Source organism: Pan paniscus, chromosome 19, assembly GCF_029289425.2.
Source record: "Pan paniscus chromosome 19, NHGRI_mPanPan1-v2.0_pri, whole genome shotgun sequence".
NCBI lineage: Eukaryota > Metazoa > Chordata > Mammalia > Primates > Hominidae > Pan > Pan paniscus.
The window spans coordinates 95,717,327-95,736,956 of NC_073268.2; the positions used below are offsets into that span (position 1 = coordinate 95,717,327).

General features: G+C 53.5%; 1 long non-coding RNA gene across 2 annotated transcripts in view; it reads right to left on the bottom strand.

Annotated features, from left to right (window-relative positions):
* Positions 1–2,149: 2,149 nt before the first annotated feature.
* The window catches only part of LOC117976638 (uncharacterized), a 43,770-nt gene continuing 26,289 nt past the window's right edge, over positions 2,150–19,630 (bottom strand). Inside the window, exons 2-4 of one of the 2 annotated variants that reach the window (XR_008621652.2) lie at positions 15,389–15,705; positions 4,584–4,735; positions 2,150–2,940 (exon numbers count right to left, since the gene is read on the bottom strand). This is a non-coding gene — a long non-coding RNA (uncharacterized LOC117976638). Of the gene's footprint in view, positions 3,297–4,583; positions 4,736–15,388; positions 15,706–19,630 lie in introns of both variants that reach the window. The other variant, XR_004667404.3, reaches the window with a different exon arrangement.

Here is a 19,630-nt window from a genome sequence, read left to right on the forward strand (position 1 = left end):
GCCTGGCTAATTTTTTTTTTTTTTTCTTTGAGAGGGAGTCTCGCTCTGTCACCCAGGCTGGAGTGCAGTGGCGTCATCTCAGCTCACTGCAGGCTCCGCCCCCCGGGGTTCACGCCATTCTCCTGCCTCAGGCTCCCGAGTAGCTGGGACTACAGGCGCCCACCACCTCGCCCAGCTAATTTTTTGTATTTTTAGTAGAGATGGGGTTTCACTATGTTGGCCAGGCTGGTCTCGAACTCCTGACCTCAGGTGATCCGCCCGCCTCGGCCTCTCAAAGTGCTGGGATTACAGGCGTGAGCCACCGCGCCTGGCCTATTCTCACCATTTGTAAGTGCACGGTTCAGTGGCATTACCTGGCCATTGTTGTGTAGCCACCACCTGTCCATAGAACGCTTCCATCTTCCCAAACTAAAATTCTGTCCCCATTAGATGACACCTCTCACTCCCTCCTCCCCCCAGTCCCTGGAGACCACAGTTCTCCTCTGTCCACAAAGAGGGACCTTCTATAAGTGGAATCACACAGGATTTGTCCTTTTGTGACTGGCTTATTTCACTTAGCATAATGTCCTCAGGGTTCATCCACGTTAGAGCACATGTCAGAATTTCCTTCCATTTTTAAGGCTGAATTCTATTATTTTCTGGAAAGAACATAGTTTGTTTAACCATTCATCTGTCTATGGACACTGGCGTTGCTTCCATCTTTTGGCTGGGAAATCCTGACACTCCTTGATCCGGCATTCAGATTCAGATATTTGAGTCTTCAGGTGAACAAACAGGTTAGACAGGGCCCTATGCAAGCCCCACACCCGCCCACAAATCTCTGTTTCACTCTCTTTAAATCGGCAAAGGAGAAGCAAGATTTGTCCTGAGCTCTCGAGACTCTATCAGAATTTTTATGTCCCTTTTATATCCCCTTTTTATCTCTCTTACTTGTCATTTTCCAATAGCTTTTGCCAGAAGAGCACCCGGGACACATTCTGCACAAACTTTTATCATCTCACCGAGATGGGGCCAGAGCTGCACGAAATCTCCTTACCTGGGAGGGGCCCGGAGAGGAGCGGAGCAGAGAGGAGGGGCCCGGAGAGGAGCGGAGCAGAGAGGAGGGGCCTGGAAACCGACGCCGGGGTCTGAGCTGCGGCTTTGCCAGTGACTTGGGCAAGACCCCTGGCCTCTCTTTGCCCAAGTATAAGTGGGGCCTTGTGCCTCTGGCTCTGACAGGCTTTGGGATGTGTTATTTGAGGACTCTGCACAGTTGCATGGGCATAAAAAGCGGCTGCTCCACAGCCCCACAGGATCCGCGCCAAGTGTGTGCACGAGGCCAACAGTGGCTCACGTGAAGCCTCTGGCTGCCAGCCCCAGACTTCAGAAATGGTAGGAAAAGGGCCAGGCGCGGTGGCTCATGCCTATAATCCCAGCACTTTGGAAGGCCAAGACGAGTAGATCACCTGAGGTCAGGAGTTCGAGACCAGCCTGGCCAACATGGCAAAACCCCGTCTCTACTAAAATAATAATAATAATAATAATAATAATAATAATAAATAAAAATCAGCCAGGTGTGGTGGTACACACCTTTAATCCCAGCTACTCAGGAGGCTGAGGCAGGAGAATCACTTGAATCCAGGAGGTGGAGGTTGCAGTGAGCTGAGATTGTGCCACTACACTCCAGCCTGGGTGATGGAGCAAGACTCCATCTCAAAAAAAAAAGAAAAAGAAAAAATGAATGGTAGTAAAAGGAAGCTTTCTCCAGGACAAGGGACTGGAGGGTCAGCAGTGCAGGGGGCCATTGCTGCTGCTTTATCCAAATTACATCCCTGGGAGCTCTCATCACTGTAGACTCAGAGTAACTACCAAAGGCTGAACAGGTAACAGGTGCCTGGCTGCGAGAGGCTCTTTACTGATGACCGCGTGTTAATCTCCACAGGAGGTGTATCGTGTCCATTTAAAGGCCAGGAAATTCGGGGCACAGAGCTAGCAGGTCATGTGCACAAGGCCACATAGTTGGTCCCACACCCCTGTGACAGGGACAACAAGCTGGCCCCAACAGACATGGGGCTCCCTGGCCCCCAAGGTGGGTAACCAGGGGGAACTGCACTCCCCACCCATATTAGTCCGTTTTCATGCTGCTGATAAAGACATAGCCGAGGCTGGGTACTTTATAAAGAAAAATAAGTTTAATAGACTCAAAGTTCCACATAGCTGGGGAGGCATCACAATCATGGTGGAGGGTGACAAACACGTTTTACATGGTGGCAGAAAAGAGAGAATGAGGCTGGGTGTGGTGGCTCATGCCTGTAATCCCAGCACTTTGGGAGGCTGAGATGGGTAAATCACCTGAGGTTGGGAGTTCGAGACCAGCCTGGTCAACATGGTGAAAGCCCGTCTCTACTAAAAATACAAAAAATTAGCCGGGTGTGGTGGCAGACACCTATAATCCCAGCTACTCCGGAGGCTGAGGCGGGAGAATCGCTTGAACCCAGGAGGCAGAGGTTGCAGTGAGATCATGCCATTGCACTCCAGCCTGGGCAACAAAAGCAAAACTCCATCTCAAAAAAAAAAAAAAAGAGAGAGAGAGAGAGAATGAGAGCCAAGCAAAAGAGGTTTCCCCTCATAAAACCATCGCATCTCATCAGACTTACTCTCTACCATGAGAACAATATGGGGGAACCACCCCCATGATTCAATTATCTCCCACCAGGTTCCTCCCACAACACATGGGAATTATGGGAGCTATAATTCAAGATGAGATTTGGGTGGGGACACAGCCAAACCATATCATACTCCACCCCCACTGCATGAGGACGGAGCTACATGTCTGGTTCTAGCCAAAGGAGTGGAATTGAAAAGGTGTGGTGTCTCTTCCAGGATGAGGGTCCACATCCCCATCTTGGAGAGGACACTGTCACAGGAGGAGGAGCGGCTGAGCCTGTCTTGTGAAGGACACTGTGAGAAGAGAGCAAGCGTGCATGTGGTGTGCTATGTTGCAGGAGGTGGGGACTGCTTGTCACAGCAGTTAACAGGACTGACCGATACACCTCCTGCCCAAGCCCCAGGGTGACCTCTGGCCTGGTGAATTGGGTCAAGGCAACCATTTCGGACGGAGGCCTCATGGTGTGGGCCATTCCCATGCCTGCTCCTCACAGACGACTCTAACATAGGACACAGCCACACACTCTCACTGCTGGAGAACAGCTCCGCTCAGCCTCCCTGGGTCGGTGTGGCAAGCCTCTGTGGAGAGCAGATATGTGCCAGGAGCTCGTGGTACAGAGAGGAATAAAACAGCCTTTGGCCTCAGGATGCTGACGAGATAAATGAAGACAGATGGGCCATGGGTGGGAAGACAAGGCCCCCGGACACTTGGCCCAACCAGAAGCTCAGGAAATGCTTCTTGGGCAAGGTGAGTCCTCAGCTTGGTCTTAAAAGATATGCACCATGGGCCAGGGGCAGAGAAGAAGAGAGGGCAGTCCAGGCAGAGGGCACAGCGCGAGCAAGGCACAGAGGCGGATGGAGGCACACTCAGGGCCAGCACTTGGGGGCGTTGCAGAATCAGACCTGGCCCACAGACCTGGAACCTGCCAGCTGTGCCTGGCAGCATAGAGATAGTCCTGGGCAACCAGAAGCACTGGCAGCTGGTTACAACAGGGGAGAGGTATGAGCGGGTTCCCATGCTAAACACGCCAGCCTAGTGCAGTGCAGGGCATGATGTGGGGGACAAGGCTGGAGGCCAGGAGACCATGGAGAGATGGCCCCTACGGTCCTGCCAGTGCCCCTGCTTCTGAAAGGCATGCAGCAGGCACAGACCAGCAGTGGGTACCCGAAGGAAAGGAGACAGAGAGATCAGGTCAGATTTGAGACAGCTTCAAAACATCAACACAGCAGTGTTCTCATAAATGGTCACCTGCCACCTGGGACAGAAATAGAGGGAATTTCAAAATCCATCTTTCTCTCAAAAAAAAAGACCCCTTGATGAGGCCACAAGGGACACTTGCCCGTTATTCCTACTTAGCAAGAAAGAAAAGGCAGCAGCTGTCATGCTTAGAGAGGAACAACTGTAAGATCTCTGAATTCTCTCCTGGCAGCCTGAGAAGAAAGGAGCACCTGAGCAGGGAGGAACAGCCTCAGCAGCAAGGAGCACCTGAGTGGGAGGAACATCTAAGCAGGGGGAAAACCTGAGAGGGTGGATCAGCCTGATTGGGAAGAGCACCTAAACAGGACGGAGCACCTGAGCAGGGAGGGGCACCTGAGTGGGAGGAGCACCTGAGTGAGAGGAGCAGCAGTGAGCCCCAGCCAACTGCAGCTGTGCTGTCCAACGCACACACACCAGCCTGGGGACTCGCTCCCCTCCACCTCCTCCCCTCTGATCCCAAACACTCTTTCTGCTGACTTGGCAAATGCCCCGAGACAGATTCTCCCTTCCCCCCACCAAGCTGCTCTTGCTCCTGCTGTGTCACTGAGCCAGCTGCTGCCATTTTGAGGGCATGCCATCATCCAGCCAGCCCACAGGCCACTGGTCCTCCTTCAGCCCAGGCCCCCACGCCTCAGGAAGCTCATTTCCAGATGTGCGGGATGACGGCACCCTGGCTTACCTGGGCTCAGCACGGGGGCACTTTCCAGGCAGACAGCATATTGGAGACGGCTTCTTCCCACCTGGAGGGGACCCCAGGAAAGCTGGTCCTCATTCTTGACGGACCTTGCAGGATGAGGGTGGATCAGGTCTCAGAATCCCTGTTGGATGGGCCTAAGGAGGGAATGGGGAAGCTGAGGACACGCTGCCTGGTTGGATGCATGTGCGCTTCTCAGGACCCCGGGCTGCTGGCGGGTCCCTGGGAGTCTGAGATGGAGCTGGGTCCTGCTTAACCATCAGGGAGCACAAGATCACCCCACTCATGCTTTCCTTTAATTGTTGCAATGAATGCTTATGACCTGCCCACCTGCCCTCCAGGCAAGGTGACAGATGAAGAAATCAATGGACAGGCCCAGGCTCCAGGGAAAAGCTTCTGGCCACTGGCAAGGCTACAAAATAGCACCAAGTTCCAGGAGCCCGGGAAGGGAAGGATAGAGGCACACAGAAGGCTTCCTGGAGGAGGTGACATTTGAATAGGGTTCTGAGGGATGTGCAGGATTTCAAACAGAGGAAAGAACCAGGCCCATGTCCCACACAGAGGTCCTGGGCCAACGCTGCCCAGGGTGAAGAAGATCAAACGGTGACCAGATGCACATGGGGACGGGGAAGCCATGTAGGGATGCTGCCAGCCAGAAGTTCACTCAGTTATTCAACAAACATTTATTGGCTGCGAGGACTGAGCTGGAGGCACTGAGGCTACAAACTGTGTGACTCAGTGCAGCAGCAAGGCTGAGTGGTGAGGAGGGTCCAGGGCACCAGGGGACTGAAGACAGAAGCCAGATGTCCAGGAGCCTTCCAGTGGGCAGCTGCCGGAGACCCTGGACAAGAGGTGAGATGGGGCTAGCCTGTGCCTTCAGAGGAAGACGGTGGCAGCTACTTGCTCATCTGGTGGATCCCCAGGAGGGAATTCAAACATTGTCCCCATCCTCACGACAAGTACACTCAGGGTGACCAGAGAAACTTGGGTCACAGTGGCCAGTGGGCTCCTGGGGAGAAGCTGTGGGGACTGCAGGTGACTTCTCTGCCCATATGAATTATTGACACACCCAGCCAGGTCCACTGGGTTCCTACAACCTGTGCTGTGGCTGCCTCTTGCTCATCACTGTCCTGAGTTTGGGGTGCTGCCTCCAGCCACAGGGGTGAGTTTTCCTATGAGCTGGCAAGGCCTGCCCATGTGCTGGTCGTCCTGGCCGGGGGTTTGGGCTCCACCCTCCCACTTCCCTCTGCATTCACTGGCCCGGCTGCTGGAGTATTGACTGCTGTGCACATCTCATCAGATGCAGATTGGTGGAAATCAATGGGGTTAAGTCACCAAGGGGGAGACAGGGTTGGTGGCAAAGCCCCTTGTTGCAGGTCCTGCCCAGTAGGAGCCCCAGGGAAAGCAGGCTCCTCCTGGCTGGCGTGCATTTGAAGGATAAGGAGGCAGCTGTCCCTTCCAGCATGCACTTAGGGATCTCAGTCTCTTCATGGGGGGAGGAAAGGCCACTCTCAGCTGCAATCTGAGGTTCAACACAGCCTCAAAATGAAGCAGCCTCCTTCACCTGCAGGGTGAAGGGGGCAGTTGGCGCCTGCCACCGCCAGCCATCTCTGCAAGTTGAAAATCCCTGGGAGGTTCCTGAGACACAAATCAATGGTGATGAAGACTAAAACTGGAGCTGTGAACCCAGAGAGGACCGGGCAGCTGAGGAGTCATCCAGGGCAGCCCAGCCAGGCACGTGTCTGGCCCCAGCTGCCCAGCACCCGGCCTGCCAAAGACTCACACCCACCCCAGCCCAGCAGGAGCCACTTCAGTCCCTGAAACTCCAGAAGACACACGTGCGCACGCGCACACACGCTCATCCCATTATTATCTTGCTGCACCGGCTGAAATTTATTAGCAGCAGAAGCGTCAAGGCCCTTTCCCAGAGCTTTCATGCTTTTCTACAAAGTAATCTTCCACGGGTGCTTCTGTATTCCTTCCCTGTGCAGTAGAGCAACATCCCAGCCGCCAGACCCTCTGAATGCTAATTTATTTCAGGAGTCGGAGCAGTTGGCTCCAGGAGGTCCTCCTGGCAGGGAAGGGAGGGAAGAAAAGGTATTTCTCTCTCCAACTCTCCAACTGCAGGCTCCAGCTGCCCCCACGGTGTTTACCTCCCTTCTCAACCCACCGGGAGGGAGCAGAGCAGGGTGTCCATGGGGGCTGCAGGGGGGTTGGTAGGGGACGGGGGACAGTAGCCCAGCCCACACCTGCAGCTCCCTCCTCCAGCCAGGCTCAGAGCCATGTTCCCAATGTGAGGCCCCTCGGGAATGAAGCAGACACAAATGGCCATGCTTTCTGGGCGAGACAGCTGCGCCAGCCTCATTGGGGGCCTGGAAATTGCTTCTGTCTCAGTGGCATCCGGAGAGCCATTTCAGAGGATGCTGACAGGCCGCATGCATCCTCCATGGAGGGGAGAGGCACAGTCCTGAGTCATGGAGGAGCATAGACAGACTGACACTGCATAGGTCTGGGGACTATGGCATCGAGTCAGAGGCAGGTCAGCCCCCAGAGCCGCTGCTCCACCACTCAAAGGCTCCACACATCTCCCCTGGCAAGTGGAGATGCCCAATGGGCCAGCCTCAGGCCCCTCCCAGCACCAGGCCCTGCTGGGTCGTGGGGCCACGGTGCCCCTGGTGGGAGACACGCAGAGCACACAAACAAAACAAGTAATGATGTCATTGTAGGTGCCTGTGTGGGCTCTGCAGAGAAGAGAAGTCACTTCTGGTGGAAGTAACTGGCCACCGCAGGGCTGCTGGGCATCTTTAGGTTGTCGGGAGGCCTAAGCAGAGGACACTGGAGTTGAGACCTAAATGACAGGGAGGCACAGCCACCAGCATTTGTGAGTGAAGCAGAGCCCCCAGGAGACTGTGTGTGTGCACCTGCACGCATACATACACAGGCCTAGATGCCCACATGCATATGCAAATGCACAGACACACATGGATGCACACATACACCTACACGCAGTGCATGCGTAGATGCTCACACAGACACACAGACACACATGGATGCACATGTACCTATACACATGCAAATACATAGGTGTATCAGCACACATACAGGTACACATATATCTACAAGTACGTAGATAGAAACTCACACATACATGTACTTGCACACATACACACATATGCACATAAACACATACACACATTGATAGATGAATGCATATGCATGTACACAGGCACACACATAGATGGACACATACACATAAATGTACATAGGTGCATATGTGTTTATACAAACATGAATGAACACACATGCATATCTCTACACATAGATATATGCATACTTTTATATATACACACATGCATGCACATACATATACATGTACACATGCATATACACACCCACAAATGCATGTATAGGTGCAAATACGTACACATGCATACATATTACATGTAGATACAATTGCATATATACGTATTCATACATGTACGTGTCACACATACATGTACCATACACAGGCACACATATGAAGGGATTTTTCTACAGCGATTTGATGTCGCACCACAACTGAGGAGCTGGTTAAGCCATCTCTTTGAGGAGCTTGAAGTCCACAAGGGAGACTGTGGGAAAGGGACAGTGATGTCAGGTGGAGTGTGGGAGGTGGGTGAGAGTGAGGAACCCAGGTACGGGCTAGAGCCCACAAGGATGGGCTGGGGCCATGGCTGTCCTTGCTGCCTCTGAGCATGGTGGTGTGGGCATCCTGCAGAAGCCAGGCCCTCGCTCACAGAGCCAAACACCCACATCTGGCTTGGGAGCAGGCTGTGCTGGAGAAGGATCAGGGTTGGAGGAGGATCAGGGTTGGAGCAGCTGCAGCACAGCCACTGCCTCTGCTGTTTGGGGGCCAAGCTGTGCGGCAGGGCCAGCACTTCGGAGGTTTCACTCTTTACCCAGCACCAGGTGGAAAGGATGGGGGGATACAGACCACAATTGCTGCAGGGAAACAGTAAGAAGGGCTTGGGCTCTGGAAATGTTTGAGAGGAAGAGCAAACAGGACCTGTAGGTGGGATAGGGTGGGGTTGGAAGAGAGAAACCCCATGTAGCTCTGTAGCTCTGGCCCAGCACACTGGGTGGCTGGTATTTCCACTCAGTCCCCCAAGAGGAGAGGTTTGGACAGAAAAGATCTGAGAAGGATAGGAAGGGGGAAGAGAAATTAGGCTTCACCTTGCCCCCAAAATGTCCCAGCTCCCAGGTATTCCTGGGGTGCTACCAAAAGACCAACCTTTCAGTGAGGCCAAGAGACAGAGAAGCCATGGGGCTGTCTGGGCCTGATTCCAGTCCTCCCCCATTCCACACCTTGGAGCCCTCATGGAGCTCACGGTCAAACCAGACTCTACTGCCAGCCAAGTGGTAGTGGGCTCTTCTTGCAGTCCTGGGGAAAACACACAGGGAGGGATGAGTGGCATCTGTAACTGAGACTTCTCCACTGTTCTACAGAGAGAAGTTGGAAAATGCTTCTAGAGGAAGCACAGGGAGTGATTGTGGTTGGTGGGAATGGGTTGGGGAAGACAACAGGTAGAATGGCTGGTGCCCAATCTGACAGCAGCATCAGCAGACTTGCACGAGCTACAGATGTTGGAATTACTTTAAAAATGCATAGACTTGAAAAAGAACATACAAATAAAAATTTCAGAACTGAAAAATGTATTGACTGAAATAGAGGACTCCGTGGATAAGTTTTAAAGCAATTAGACATAACTGAAGAGAGAATTAGTACACTGGAAAGTAGGTCTGCAGAAAATATGCAGAGTGAAACCTGGAGAATCCAAAGGGCAGAAAAGAAGGAAAAAAACAAAACAGAAGAAGAACAGGAGACCCACAGACACAGTGAGAAGGGCTGGCATGAAGCGGAATTCCAGGAGGGAGAGAGCCCATAGGCAAAAGCAAAATTGAAGAAGCAACCACTGAGAATTTCCTATAACTTATGAAAGACATCAAGCCATGTTTTCAAGAAACCAAACAAACCCCAAGAAGGACAAACCAAAAGAAACCCACACCCAGACACAAGATAGCAAAACTGAAGAAGAGAGACCATGCCGTCCACCCAACATCATTCAAGTGGCTGAGGCAAGACCTGAACCCAAAAATAAAAGGTAGTTTCATCAGAAGAATAGTGGGAAGCTCCTAAAAACCAAGGAGAAACCTGGGGGAACAGATTCAGAGAGGGATAGCAACGAGGTGACCCCAGGAGACTCTAGTGATGACCTTGGCTGTATCTAATCCCCCCAGGTATAAGAGAAGGGTCCCTGACAGGGGGGCATGCAGCAGGGCCCCTCTGGCTTCTATAGGGGAAGGGCAGGTGTCTGCCTCCCTGTCCCTTGTACACCACACTTTCCAAGACTCCCCAGCAGTGGAGCATGGGCCTCCAGTGATGCAGAATTTTTGGTTTTACTCAATTGCTACCTCAGAGCCCAGGGCACCCCAAGACAGGGCTTGGTCATGTGGGTACAAGTGGAACCTCATGCAGTCCCCAGAAGCACTGATCCAGCCACACTCAAGCACTGTTGTGGCTCTAACCAGCATCCCACATCCCCTACTTGCTAAGAATGTTATCTCAGGGGTCCCACTGCCCTTCTTGCAAGCTGCCTTCCAGCCCCCTCCAAGCTCAGCTCATCAATATGTCAACATCTGAACCCCACTAGGGAGACGTTTCCCCTGGGGTCCCCAGTCTGCACAGAAGTCAAAGGATGGGCCCGGCCTCCTGGCAGGAGGATTCCACAGCAGACAGTGTGGCTCCCTCATCCACAAGCTTGGCCACAGAGGCGTGGCCAGTGCCTCTTGGGTCAGCTTTGACCCAGCCATGACATCTCACCCCATGAGACTTAGGGCTGCAGGAGGAATTTGAGACCCTAGTACAAGCCAAACCTGACTCTTCTGGGCTCATGGACTGGACAGGCCTCAGGCAGAAGGTCCCCTGGACACCAGTGGGCAGGGCTGAGGCAGCAGTGACTCACACTGGATTCAGGTCCTCAAGCTCACAGCATAGGGGCAAGAACACATCTCTTCTGTGGCTCCACCCACGTCGCTGTCTTTGGCACCTGCTTCCCTGAGCAGCAGACACTGTGCCTGCCTGTCCTGTCCCCTCACCCTTACGATGCCTTCTGAATGCCAGCACCTGTGCTTCTTTGTCTGAGGGCTTTCTCTGGCTTTTAGAGCCACTTTGTCCCCATCCTCCCCACCTTGCATCCCAGGCAGCAGGCTGGAAGCACCAGGGTGTTCACACCCCAAGGGAGCAGCCCTCAGAGGCTGGTAGGGCTGGTGTGGGAACACCCAGCTCCTTTGCCTCCTGGTGGGATAACCCCAAGACATAAGCCACACTCCAGCAGCTGTCCGGATAATCCTCCTGGATAGGCTGCCCTCCCCGGCCCGTCCCATGCCCCTCTCCCCCACTAACAGGTTTTGCATCCCCCAACAAATTACTTGCACCCTATCCTTATCTCAGGTCTTCTGGGGAAACCCTATCCAAGCACCCACTGCAGGCTGCTGATGGGACAAGCTGGGAATTGGAGTGAACATCAAACCCTGAGCAAGCCAACCTCAGGGGTGGATGGTGCAAGAAGGCACCACCTCCTGAAAATGCAACTAAATCAGTCAGGGCTGAGGTCCTCAGGCAGTGGTGAACACCTAAGGGTCCAGGGGAGTCAAAGCAAAGCCCTTGGGGTCAGCAGCAAGCAGAAGCCACTGAGAAAAGAGAAGCAGTGGAGCAAACCCGACAGCTCCCAGGAAGATCCACAGAGGGCCAGCGGGCACGTGGAGGTGCTCAGAGCCCTCAGTCATCAGGAAAATGCAGAGCAAAGCCACAATGAGACACCACTGCATACCCACTAGCATGGCTATGATTAAAAACTAGAAAGTAAGTGCTGCTGAGGAGACAGAGAAATCAGAACCCTCCATCACTGCTGGAGGGGATATAAAATGTTGCATCTGCTTTGGAAAGTGGTCTGGCAAATCCTCAAAAAGCTAAACATAGAGTTACCATATGATCCATCAATGCCACTCCTAGTATATACCTAAAAGAATCGAGGCTGGGCGTGGTGGCTCATGCCTGTAATCCCAGCACTTTGGGAGGCCTAGGTGGGTGGATCACCTGAGGTCATGAGTTCAAGATTAGCCCGGCCAACATGGTGAAATCCCGTCTCTACTCAAAATATAAAAATTAGCTGGCCGTGCTGGTGTGTGCCTGTAATCCCAGCCACCTGGGAGGCTGAGGCAGGCGAATCACTTGAAGCTGGGAGGCGGAGGTTGCAGTGAGCTGAGATGGCACCACTGCACCCCAGCCTGGGCAATAGAAGGAGACTCTATCCCAAAAAAAAAAAAAATTGAACTGACATTCACACATCATCTGTACACAAATGCTCATAGCAGCATTAGTCACAATAGCCAAACAGTGACAGCAAATGTCTATCACCAAACAAATGGATAAACACAGTGAGGTCCATCCATACAACAGAGTCTCATTCAGCCATGGAGCAGAATGAAGCACTGATGCATGCTACAATGTGGGCGAACCTGAAACTTTCACACTAAGTGAAAGAATGCAGCGGACCCAAAAGGCCACACGTCACATGATTCCACTGTATGAAATGTCCAGATAGGCAAAGCCACAGAGAAAGGAGACGGGTGGCTGCCGGGGGATGGAGAGAGAGAGGAGAGGGAGTGACTGCTTAATGATGATGGGGTTTCCATTCGGGGTAATAAGTTTTGAACTAGATAGAGGCGATGGTTAATGACATCATGAATGTACAGAAAGCCACTGAATTGTTCACGTTAAAATGGTTACATGTTACATGATGTGAATTTTGCCTCATAAAAGAAGTCCATCTGTATCACCAATTTAAATACATCTTCCTGGTAGTGCCTATTAAAATTATATTGACTTCGATCTTTTTATTATGAAAATAAACTGCACTCGGGTGGAAAAAGAAAGCAAACTTCTGCCACACTGGATGCTCGGAGGGAGGGGGCAGTCGCAAACCCAGGGCAGGAGGACGGCGCACAAGCCATGAACGGCAGCCGTCCGGGGGCATCATCACGGCGCCTCACCACCCCTTATCTGTGTGATTCCTGTTGTTGCCATCCTTCTCCCTAAGAAAGCATCTGCCCTGCTACCTGAAGGAGGGGAGCTGAGAGCTGCCACTTGAAAATGCCTACAAGGACTGACCGTATCAGTCCATTCTCACACTACTATAAAGAAATACCTGAGACTGGGTAATTTATAAAGAAAAGGGGTTTCATTGGCTCACGGTTCTGCAGGTTGTATAGAAAGTATGGCTGGGGAGGCCTCAGGAAACACAATCGCGTCAGAAGGCAAAGCGAAAGAGGGCACGTCAACATGGCTGGAGCAGGAGGAAGAGAGAGGAGGGGACACGCTACACACTTTTAAACAACCAGGTCTCATGAGAACTCACTCACTGTCACGCGAACAGCAAGGGGGAAATACCCACAACACATGACCCGATCACCTCCCACCAGGCCCCTCTTCCAACATTGGGGATTACAATTTGACATGAGATTTGGGTGGGGACACAGATCCAAACCATATCACAGACCTTATGAGTGGTACCGGCAGGTGTCTTCAGTGGGACGCCCTAGAAGGAGCCCCCAAGCTTGGGATTCTTGTTCGGTGGAATTTCCAAGGATAGGGTTCCCAGGAGTGGAGTGAGGGAGGGGACCCATGTAGGGCAGGGGAGAGGCTGAACAGGCACGGCCTCAGCAGGAGGCCAGCCTCAGCCTGGGCCCACGAGAAAGCTCTGAGAGCAAATGGCACCAGCGCCCTTGCCACCATGGGGCCAGCCCTTACGCCTCCTATCACCTGGCCAGGCACCGGTGGGCAGTTCCCCATGGAGGGCTGCCGTGGGTTGGCAGAGCTGGGGCAGGGCCCTCCTGACCCCTCTCCTCCTCTCACCCAGTGGCCTTGAAGGCCAGAGCACAATCCCAGGGAAGTTGGCAAAATTCCCTCCTTCACCTGAAGCCGGCACCAAGCCAGCTCTGTGGGCCTCCCGGCAGCACCGCTTTGCCGACCTGCATGTGAGTGGCTGTTGCCAGCACCTTCCAGGCTGCCCAAAAGCCTCTGGAGTGCACCTGTGACAATTACAGGTTTCGTGGCACTAACAGCAATAATAATCATTAGAAAGCAGCCTGTGCCGGCTGCATCGGTTTCTTGTTTAGTTGTGCTTTGAGTGCAGTTAATCTTATAGCTAATATCTAAATGGAAAGGGCAGAAAGACTGTGTTCTTTCTATTTCCCCTCTAAATAGATGTTGCCTTCACCCAGGAACATGGCTTAGCAAGAGGTATGGCTTACAGGCCTTGTCGTGCCCCAGGAATGGCTGCTCTGAACAGCTCACAAGGCTCCCGATTCCTTACTGCCGCTTCAGCAAACGTTCCTGCGGATTTTACGTGGTGACCGGTGCTCCCTGCATGATAGCCGTCCGGACCCCAGCACCCACAGAAACTAAGCCACCAAAACAAGACCTAACAGGAGGGGACCCGCAGGGCTCCTGAGCAGAAGGCTGGGCGGCAGGGGAGTCCCAGCAGATGGGCGCTTGTTCAAGTCCTCAGGGGCAGACAGAAGGTTCCAGAGAGGTCCTCCCTGCGGCTGCCGCCTCCCCGGGCTGTGCAGGGCTCACTTGCAGTTAATGAGCCCTCATGAACATGTTGATGGGGATGTGTGCTGTGTCTACTTGGAACCCTTTCACTGTGATGGTTGTTTTTGTTGGATTAATGATGCTCAGGTTGGATCCCTTCATAAAAGATGCTGCTTCCCCTCCTTCCCCAACCCCAGCCTTTTCCTAACAGAGCAATGCCATTTTCCCAGGCAGGCCTCCCTGCAGCCTCCCACCCTCGGCCAGCCCACTGACCCCAAATACTTGCCCGGACCATGATCCAAGTGCGTCCCTGCTGGCTTCCCCTCCCCATATGGCTCCACGGGCCACTTCCAAGTTCCAGGTCCCTCCTGCTTTCCTCTGAGCAATGCATTGATCCTGCGGCTGCCTCTGGGCCCAACAGCTCCTTAGCCTGGGGATCCAGGAGGCAGGGGCTCCGGGGACCGCTTGGCTGGGACCATGCAGAGCAAGTCCAGGGCCAAGGCACCCAAGGCCAAGTTAAAGCTTGGAGCCTGGAACGACTCAGCGCGTGCCCCGGGAGCTGGCCTCTCCAGTGGGCACTCAGGGTTCTGGTGAGGAGCTAGGGGCACCTGCAGCTACCTCTGAAGGCGTGTTTCCTTCCCAGGTGCTGTGGCAATTTAGGAACAAGCTCAGGTGAAAAGTCGGTAATAAGGGAAGAGGTCTGTGCCCTGGGGTAGGGTGTCTCCTCTGAAACCATCGTGGACTTCCCCAGCCTGGCTCGAGTGCCAGTCCACCTCCGTCACCTCCATGTGACCTGGAATCTCTCCTCCATGTCCTTGAATCCCCTCCACCCACTCCTTGAACCCCTCCAGCTTGAACCCTCTCCACCCCCTCCCTGAGCCCCCTCCACCCCCTCCCTGAGCCCCCTCCACCTTGAACCCCCTCTATCTTGAACCCCCTCACCTCCACTTTGAACCCTGCACACTCAGTCCACACCTCTCACTGCTGCCCCTTTGCAGGTCTCATGCCCTTCCCCTCTCCCCTGAGTCCCCTCAACTGCCACATCTACTTCTAAAGCTCCCCAGCCTCTTGATGCAGTGTATTAGTCAGCGACTGCAGAGTTAACACTAGGTAAGAAAACTCCCGCCATGTCACTGGGGAAGGTATTCATTCCCACCTGGCGAGCCTGCAGGCGGGTCCAAGCTCTGCTGGTTGGAGCGGGCTCCACCCACCACTCTGCTGCAGCTGCGTTCCAGGAGAGCTTCCTCCAGACCAGGCTGGGCCCAGGCCTGTCCCTCGTGTGTTCATTCTGAAGCCCAGGCTGAAGGAGCAGTGGCTGCCCGAGGCCTGCTTTTCTCCAGGCATCTGTCACTGGGAACTCAAGAACCAAGCCAGCCACGTGAGCTCTGTGTGCATCTTGTCCACTGCCATCCCGCTGGTCAACAGTCAGGCCCTGGAGCCCAGCGTCAGTAGGGAAGGGGATGTACACTCTGCCTGCAGTGGGAGAAAGCCCAGGAATCCTTGCTAGGAATCGCACCAGCTTGAACCCACTTCCCGGGCTGCACTGCCGGGCCCCCTGAGCAGCCAGACCCCCTCCTGCCTCTGAGTCTCGAACATGCTACGGACCTCCCCCGGCACAGGCCCAGCAATGTGCTGCATATGCTGGGTTGCCGACGCCTACAGTTCTGTGTCCTCTCGTGGTCCTGTTTACCTGCACAACCCCTTGCGTGATCCCTGTCACATAGTAGATGCTCAGCACACACTCTGTGATCTCCTCGCGCACCCAGCTTTCTACCATTCAGAGGGGCCAGGTTCACCCCAGCATACCCACACCAACCCCCACAGCTCAACAAGGGAGTGAGCTTCCCCCACAGGTTGGGGAAGCTTTGATGTGCTGGCCCCATCCAGGCCCAAGGCAGGGACAAGGGGACCAGCTGTTCTCTGCCCTGCCCTGCCCTGCCCTGCCCTAGCCTCTGCAGAGACACCTCCAGCTCTGTTGCTATGGTTGCCACTCTGTTATCCCCTCTGCTTGCTCACCAATGCCAGACTTTTCTAGCGTGGGAACTGACCCACACTCTCTAACAGGGGATAAATCATCAAAACTTTAAAGTCCTGGTTAAGACCCAGGGACGTGAAGGGCCCCGAAAGCCTGTGCTGGTGAGAATGTGGCTTCACTTCTCCCCTGCAGGGCCATCTGGGGGCTGGCAGGCATGGCAGGTCCATCAGAATCCCACCCTGCCCCAGGCAGGGGGCTCTGAGAGCTGAAAGTGGGACAGGCGCTGGGTGTGGACACATTAAAGCAGACAGGTGAGATGCTGAGGGCGTTACTGACCCAGGTTGAGCATCAAAGAAACATTTGTCGAATGAATTAATGAATAATGACAAGGCATTGCTTCCATTGCACCATGCTGATGTAACCCCAAGGTGGCCACCATCCCAGTTTACCCAGGACCAAGGGGCAACCTGGGATGCAGGACTTTCAGTGCTCAAATCAGGAGAGTCCCAGGCAAACTAGGACAAATGGGTCACCCTCCATGAACAAGGAGATCCTTCAGCCCCTTCCCGGTGACTCTGCTTGGGGTGGAGGGAGAGGCAGAGGCCAGAGCCCAGCGGCTCCTCTACACCCACTCGCCTGGGCCCAGAGGGGTGCACCAGCCTCTGGGGGAGTCCTGCCATGGCCACCCACAAGCTGCTCAGAGGGGAGACAGTGGGACCCCTGGTGGCTGGGAATGAGACTCAGCATCTCCAGGGCAGGTCCAGGAGCTGCCTCATCTCATCCAGTCGTGGACACACTCAGGAGTTCTGCTGGCAGCAGGAAGCAGGCGCTGATGGGCTTCTGTTTGCCGATGTCTGTCCTGAGAGGGAGGTGGGCTTGTTTCTGGGACAGCCGAAAAGCAGAGAACCAGGATTGCCTCCAACCCTGTGGCTTCCACCTGGCCAGCCCCTCACCGAGTCATTGTGGCTCCTTCAGAAATCACAGATTGGGGTTTCCCAAGCACCACCGGCTCAGTTGGCAGGACCGACTTTGGACAGGAGACACATGAGACCCTGACTGAAGCTCTGCAGCTGAGGACCCCCACGGCACTCAATAGGCCCCGGGAATGCACAGCTCCTGAGAGGGGATGAGAACGTTCCTGGGGTTTGCAAAGCTCAGATCTAAGGCTAAACGCAGTGTTCTGCTTCAAGCAGGAACCCAGGACATGTGAGCCAGAAAGGAGTGGGGAGAGAGAGGAAGGGAGGGAGGAAGAGAGAGGTCAGGAGGAGAGAGACACAGAGAGAAGGAGAGAGACACAGAGAGAAAGAGGGAGAGAGGGAAAGAGGGAGAGAGAACGAGAAAGGACCTGCTGAAACGTGAAAACAGAAATCCAACCAGAAAGAGGAGACAGGGTTGAAGAAGGAAGGAGAGAGGTAGAAAGCTGAAAGTGAGAAGGAAGGAAACTCCGTTCTGCCCTCGTGCCCAGACAACAGGTGCTCATTCAGAAAGCACGGTGGCTCTGGGCCCAGAGATGCCCTGGGGCTGCCCAGATGCCGCAGGAGTCAGTCGCCTCCCGGAGGCAGAGCTCAGCCGGTGTTGCCTCCAACCCTCGCCTCCTGGCCCAAGGTGAGCCACACACATTTCTACACATGGAAAGGAACTGTGGAACTGGAGAGGGTGAGCCCAAAGACCCATGCAGACCACTGAAGGCCCAGACATAGCAGAGACGCCCTGACGAAGAGCACCAGGGGGTGAGGGCACTGCCCTGCCAGCCCCTAAGACGCTATAAAGACACACTAAAGACAGCGGCAGTAGGCAGCACTGGACTGGCAGAGAGACCCATGGGACAGAACAGAGCCAGGGCAGCCCCATGCACTGATGTGAGCTTGGTCATGACCAAGTTCACGCTGCAGGCGGCATCGCGGGAAACGGTGCTTGGAGTCAGGTTATCTATACTCTAAAATAAAATGTGATACCCCCCACAAGTTTAAAATTTTTTCAAAGAAATGATTTATGATCTTGTGGTCCATAAGAATGTCTTTTTAAAAAATCACACAAGCCATAAAAGAAATAATTGAGAAAATGTAACTGCTTAAATTTTTAAAAAACCTATTCAAGGCCAGGCGGGGTGGCTCACACTTGCAATCCCAGTGCTTTGGGAGGCTGAGGCAGGCGGATCATCTGAGGTCAGGAGTTCGAGACCAGCCTGGCCAACATGATGAAACCCTGTCTCTACTAAAAAAGAAAAAAAAAATTAGCTGGGCGTGGTGGTGGGCGCCTGTAATCCCAGCTACTTGGGAGGCTGAGGCAGGAGAATCGCTTGCACCCAGGAGGCGGAGGCTGCAGTGAATGGAGATCGTGCCACTGCACTCCAGCCTGGGCGACTGAACATGACTCCATCTCAAACCAAAAAACAATACAAAACAACTACAAAGGCTGGGCACGGTGGCTCACGCCTGTAATCCCAGCACTTTGGGAGGCCAAGGCAGGCAGATCACGAGGTCAGGAGATCGAGATCATCCTGGCAAACACGGTGAAACCCTATCTCTACTAAAAATACAAAAAATTAGCCAGGCAAGGTGGCAGGCGCCTGTAGTCACAGCTACTCAGGAGGCTGAGGCAGGAGAATGGCGTGAACCTGAGAGGCGGAGCTTGCAGTGAGCCGAGATCATGCCACTGCACTCCAGCCTGGGCGACAGAGCAAGACTCCATCTCAAAAAACAACAACAACAACAACAACAAAAGGCTGGGCACGGTGGCTCATGCCTGTAAACTGACAGAGCAAGACTCTGTCTCAAAAAAAAAAAAAAAAACCACATACAAAACAAACAGAAAATGGAAAAACAAGTCAGAAACCCAGAGATGGTTGCGGCATGCATAACTGATAAAGTTTGTATTCAGAATGCATTTAGGACTCATAAAAATCAATGTTAAAAAACACACGAGACAATCGGAAAATAAACAAAAGACCAAAAAAAGGCATTTCATACAAGGAAATGTGTCTAGCCGATGAAAATGTGGATCCGTATTCAACCTCATTAGCACCCAGAGATACGGACATTGAAGCCGCAATGAGAAACCATTGCATAGGCATCCAATACTCAAACCATCTTTAATGGGGTAAATGGGGTAATATCTGGTATTGGCCAGGATGTGGGTCCAGGATCCATCAGACACAATTGGTGGACTTGTCACCACTGCAGCCACTTAGGAAACAGTTCGGCCTCACTTGACGAAGCTGAAAATGTGCTTCCCTAAGACCCGACAACTCTCCTCTTGGCAAATGTTCTAGAAGTCTTGCCCATGTGCACCAGGAGACATGGACGTTCACAGCAGTGATGCTCAAACTGATTAAAATCACATCCTCCACCTGGAGAACCGAGGGCTGCTGTGCATTCAGACGCTGGAATTCCACACAGCACTGAAAAAGTGGGCCACAGCCAC